Source organism: Petromyzon marinus, chromosome 65, assembly GCF_048934315.1.
Source record: "Petromyzon marinus isolate PM22_M1 ecotype Great Lakes invasive population chromosome 65, UKy_Petmar_22M1.pri1.0, whole genome shotgun sequence".
In the NCBI taxonomy this organism is placed as follows: Eukaryota; Metazoa; Chordata; class Hyperoartia; order Petromyzontiformes; family Petromyzontidae; genus Petromyzon; species Petromyzon marinus.
This window is the reverse complement of record NC_133731.1, coordinates 4363246-4369245: the sequence shown is the minus strand read 5'-3', so window position 1 is coordinate 4369245 and position 6000 is coordinate 4363246.

Below are 6000 nucleotides of genomic sequence, written 5' to 3'. Positions count from 1 at the left end.
GTATGTGTGCGCGTGGGGAGCGGTGGTGCAGCGGTTAGCGCTACGCTGCTGCGCTACGAACCCGGCCACCAGGGTTCGATTCCCGCTCACGGCCAACACCAGTGACGATTATCTGAACCGGTTTTGCCCCCCCTCTAGGTCGACTCAGCCTCAAATGAGCACCCGGTGCTGTGTGTAGTGAACATCGCGCCTAGGGAGACAAAGGCGGCCGGGCGTGGGTGCTGGCCACCCCACCCCCTCGTGTACCGTGCCGGCCTTCATAGCGAGTGGTGCCACTCGCTAACAGGCTATAGGGCCGTCCATAAATGACGTCACGCACCTAGGGGGGGGGGTCAGACATTTGTGACGATGTGTGACGAGGGGGGGTTTGAGAAATGTGACGTCACGTGAAAATGCGCAACTTTAAATAAATATATAATTGTTATAACAACACTCCTACAACATCAGAGTGCAGCGCCACATTAAACACGCACGACAATGACGATAGTTTAAAGCGATTTGAAGCATGGTTTATTTTCAAAATGGTTTTGGGGGGGCAGAGGGGGGGGGGTCAGTGCTTTGTGACGTCATATTTGAGGGGGTGGGGGTCTGACTTTGTGTGACGAGGGGTGGGGGGGTCAGAAATCGTCCAAAATCGCATGACGTCATTTATGGACGGCCCCTATATACTATTTTTTTTAAATTGATCATTGCTTCTACCACGCGGCCTAGGTTTTAATGAGGTTTTGCCAACTCGCTCGAGATGAGCGCTCAGACTCCTTCCAGGGCTACTCCCGCCAGCAGATTGTTACGTAACGCGCTCTCTCGCTCTCTCACAACACAACGACAAACACAGCACACAATCTGTACCGCGTAGCTAGCCGCAGATCATACATTATACATGCGAGTGATTGTGTGTGTGTGCGTGTGTGTGTGCGCGTGTGCGTGTGTGTGTCAAGCGGAGAGGTGGCGCAGCGGTTAGCGCGCTGCGCTACGAACCTGCTCCCCCGGGTTCGATTCCCGCTCAGGGCCAACACCGGTGTTAGATTATCTTATCTGAACCGGTCCTGGGCCTCCCCTAGGTCGACTCAGCCTCAAATGAGTACCTGGTGCGGTGTGTAAATATTGCCATTGGGGAGACAAAGGCGGTCGGGCGTGGTGCTGGCCACCCACCCCCTCGTTTATCGTTCCGGCCTTCATAGGTGCTCGCTCGCAGCACTTGCCCCTACAGTCTGTTGCAGGCTACACGGGGGATCTTTGCCTTTGTTGTGTGTTGTTGTGAGTGTGGAACGGGCACCGCGCTACGATACCGGCGATTACCTGGGCCTCCCCTAGGTCGACTCAGCCTCGAATGAGTAACCTGATGATGATGGCGATGTGTCGTCAGCGTCGCCGTGCCGGCCTGCATAGGCGCTGCTACTCCCTTGCTCCAACAGTCTGCTAAAGGCTACACGGGGGATCTTTGTCTTTACGCGTCTCGGTTGACAATTCAAAGCGACCCGTGTCATCGTCAACAACAGCAGCAGCACTGTGTTTGATGTTCCGTCTATATGATTGGCGACGTTTCGGGCACGTCGTCTGTCATTTACAGTGTTGACGAATGCGTTTGATGTTATTTTTCATTCACGTGAACGAGAGAACACACGCACCCTCACGTTGATCTTCATCGAGCAGTGGATCGACCACGATGACGGTGGCACCCGGAGAGGAACACGTGGACTCGAGAACCCGCGTGGGTTCGAGTGGAGCCTGGGCAGGACGCGTCCCGGCCAGGAGGGATGTTGATGATGATTGAGGATGGTCGAGACTAACAATGGAACAGCAGCTAAGGGATGGAACGTGCGTGCGTCTGGTGGGGGGGGGGGGGGGGCAGCGTGTAGGAGACGGAGCGATAGCGAGGTCGAGTTAATGCGCAAGTTCGTGCCCCCTACTGGACATCTGTCGTAGGAAAAACAAACAGACAAGAGCTTCATAGCTCATCGGATTCCTCCTGCAAGTAGAAATTACCGATTCTGGATTTGTTACTTCGCAGGATCGCGAGAGGTGGAGGCGGCTCGGCGGCCTTCATCCAGCAGTGGATTGACCATGGCTGGCGATGATGATGATTTAATTTTTTTGTTTACAAAAAATATATCCAAATTAAGGGTGGATACAAAACGGGGGGGGGCGGGGTGGGGGGGGAGCCTTCGATTTCGACGGCCACAGCTAACATCGGGCGCCAAAGTAAATATTACTGACACTATGTACCACGCATTTTTGTTCCTGGGTATTCAGTGTTTTTATATTTTTGTTTATTGCTTATGCCTGAAAAGTATAGAAAATGGCTTTTTGTTCCCCGCAATCTTTGCTTTTGTGACCAGGACTTAACGTGAAGGAATGACACAAATTCCGCACCCTTTTCTCATTGAAAATAGCTACATTTCAAAATATCAATGCCCTCGTCACAAAAGCGAAGTTTGTGGGGAATAATAGCCACTTTCTGCACTTTTGAGGCATAAGCAATTAGGAAGTAATACTTACTACCCAGGGACAAAAAAAAATGTGCTTGTTACACTGTGTTTGACCAGGGTCTGGGCCACGCCTAGGTCGACTCAGCCTTAGAGAGACAAAGGTGGCCTTGCACTGTTGCTCGCTACAATCATCCCACTGTGCGCGCCTCGAACACTTCAATAGCTCGTGTAGGCTGCATCTGTGTGCGTTAGATCTCTGTGTGTGCATCTCTGTGTGCGTGCGTGTGTGTGTTTCTCTGTGTGTGCGTATCTACGTGTCACTGTGTGTATCTGTGTGTGTGTGTGCGTATCTGTGTGTGTGTGTGCGTATCTGTGTGTCACTATGTGTGGGGAGCGATAGTGTAGCGGTTAGCGCGCTGCGCTATGAACCTAGCGACCCGGGTTCGATTCCCGCTCACGGCCAACACCAGTGACAATTATCTGAACCGGTCCCGGGCCTCCCCTAGGTCGACTCAGCCTCAAATGAGTACCTGGTGCGGTGTGTAAACATTGCCACTAGGGAGACAAAGGCGGTCGGGCGTGGTGCTGGCCACCCACCCCTTCGTGTACCGTTCTGGCCTTCATAGGTGCTCGCTAACAGCACTTGCCCCTACAGTCTGTTAAGGCTATACGGGGGATCTTTGTCACTATGTGCATCTGTGTGTGTTTATCTGTATCTGTGACGATGATCTGAACCGGTCCTTTGCCTTCCCTAGGTCGACTCAGCCTCAAATTAGTACCTGGTGCGGTGTGTAGTAAGCATCGCCACTAGGGGAGACAAAGGCGGCCGGACGTGGTGTTGGCCACTAACCCCCTCGTGTGCTGTTCCGACCTTCATAGGTGCTACTCGCTGACAGCACTTCCCCCTACAGTCTGTTAAGACTATACAGGGGATCTTTGTCTTTATTTGTCTGCGTATCTCTGTGTGTGTCTGTGTATCTCTATGTGTATCTCTATGTGTATCTCTGTGTGTATCTCTATCTCTGTGTGTATCTCTATCTCTGTGTGTATCTCTATCTCTGTATGTATCTCTGTGTGTATCTCTGTGTATCTCTATCTCTGATACACACAGAGATACACACAGAGATACACACAGAGATACACACAGAGATACACACAGAGATACACACAGAGATACACACAGAGATACACACAGAGATACACACAGAGATACACACAGAGATACACACAGAGATACACACAGAGATACACACAGAGATACACACAGAGATACACACAGAGATACACACAGAGATACACACAGAGATACACACAGAGATACACACAGAGATACACACAGAGATACACACAGAGATACACACAGAGATACACACAGAGATACACACAGAGATAGAGATACACACAGAGATGTGTGTATCTCTATGTGTATCTCCATCTCTGTGTGTATCTCTATCTCTGTGTGTGTCTCTATGTGTATCTTTATCTCTGTGTGTATCTTTATCTCTGTGTGTATCTCTGTGTGCATCTCTATCTCTGTGTGTATCTCTGTGTGTATTTCTGTGTGTATCTCTATCTCTGTATGTATCTCTGTGTGTATCTCTGTGTATCTCTATCTCTGATACACACAGAGATACACACAGAGATACACACAGAGATAGACACAGAGATAGAGATACACATAGAGATGTGTGTATCTCTATGTGTATCTCCATCTCTGTGTGTATCTCTATGTGTATCTCTATCTCTGTGTGTATCTCTATCTCTGCGTGTATCTCTGTGTGTATCTCTGTGTGTATCTCTATCTCTGTGTGTATCTCTGCGTGTATCTCTGTGTATCTCTATCTCTGTGTGTATCTCTATGTGTATCTCTATCTCTGTGTGTATCTCTGTGTGTATCTCTGTGTGTATCTCTATCTCTGTGTGTATCTCTATCTCTGTGTGTATCTCTGTGTATATCTCTATCTCTGCGTGTATCTATATCTCTGTGTGTATCTCTGTGTGTATCTCTGTCTCTGTGTGTATCTCTATCTCTCTGTGTATCTCTGTGTGTATCTCTGTGTGTATCTCTATCTCTGCGTGTATCTCTGTGTGTATCTCTATCTCTGTGTGTATCTCTGTGTGTATCTCTATCTCTGTGTGTATCTCTCTGTGTATCTCTATCTCTGTGTCTATCTCTATCTCTGTGTGCATCTCTGTGTGTATCTCTATCTCTGTGTCTATCTCTATCTCTGTGTGTATCTCTGTGTGTATCTCTATCTCTGTGTGTATCTCTGTGTGTATCTCTATCTCTGTGTGTATCTTTGTGTGTATCTCTATCTCTGTGTGTATCTCTGTGTGTATCTCTGTCTCTGTGTGTATCTCTGTGTGTATATCTGTGTGTATCTGTCTCTGTGTGTATCTCTGTGTGTATCTCTATCTCTGTGTGTATCTCTATCTCTGTGTGTATCTCTATCTCTGTGTGTATCTCTGTGTGTATCTCTGTCTCTGTGTGTATCTCTGTGTGTATCTCTATCTCTGTGTGTATCTCTATCTCTGTGTGTATCTCTATCTCTGTGTATCTCTGTGTGTATCTCTATGTGTATCTCTATCTCTGTGTCTATCTCTATCTCTGTGTGTATCTCTATCTCTGTGTGTATCTCTGTGTGTATCTCTGTCTCTGTGTGTATCCCTGTGTGTATCTCTATCTCTGTGTCTTTCTCTATCTCTGTGTGTATCTCTGTGTATCTATCTCTGTGTGTATCTCTATGTGTATCTCTATCTCTGTGTCTATCTCTATCTCTGTGTGTATCTCTGTGTGTATCTATCTCTGTGTGTATCTCTGTGTGTATCTCTATCTCTGTGTGTATCTCTGTGTGTATCTCTGTCTCTGTGTGTATCTCTGTGTGTATCTCTATCTCTGTGTGTATCTCTATCTCTATGTGTATCTCTATCTCTGTGTGTATCTCTGTGTGTATCTCTGTCTCTGTGTGTATCTCTGTGTGTATCTCTATCTCTGTGTGTATCTCTATGTGTATCTCTATCTCTGTGTCTATCTCTATCTCTGTGTGTATCTCTATCTCTGTGTCTATCTCTATCTCTGTGTGTATCTCTGCGTTAAGAGGAAGCTCGCGCGCCTCCCTGCCCCTCGCGCGCGCGCCCGTGACTCACCCCTCCCCCCAATCCCCCTGCCCGCCCTCCTCCCCCCATTCCCCCCCTCCCCCGCGGAGCCCCCGGATAAAATCGGCCCCGCGCGCCACTCCGCGCTCACTCGGCGCGGCATCTCGAGACGCGCGCAGCGCCGCTACCGGCAAGCGGCACGGCACGGGTACACCACGGCACGGGTACACCACGGCACGGGTACACCACGGCACGGGTACACCACGGCACGGGTACACCACGGCACGGGTACACCACGGCACGGGTACACCACGGCACGGGTACACCACGGCACGGGTACACCACGGCACGGGTACACCACGGCACGGGTACACCACGGCACGGGTACACCACGGCACGGGTACACCACGGCACGGGTACACCACGGCACGGGTACACCACGGCACGGGTACACCACGGCACGGGTACACCACGG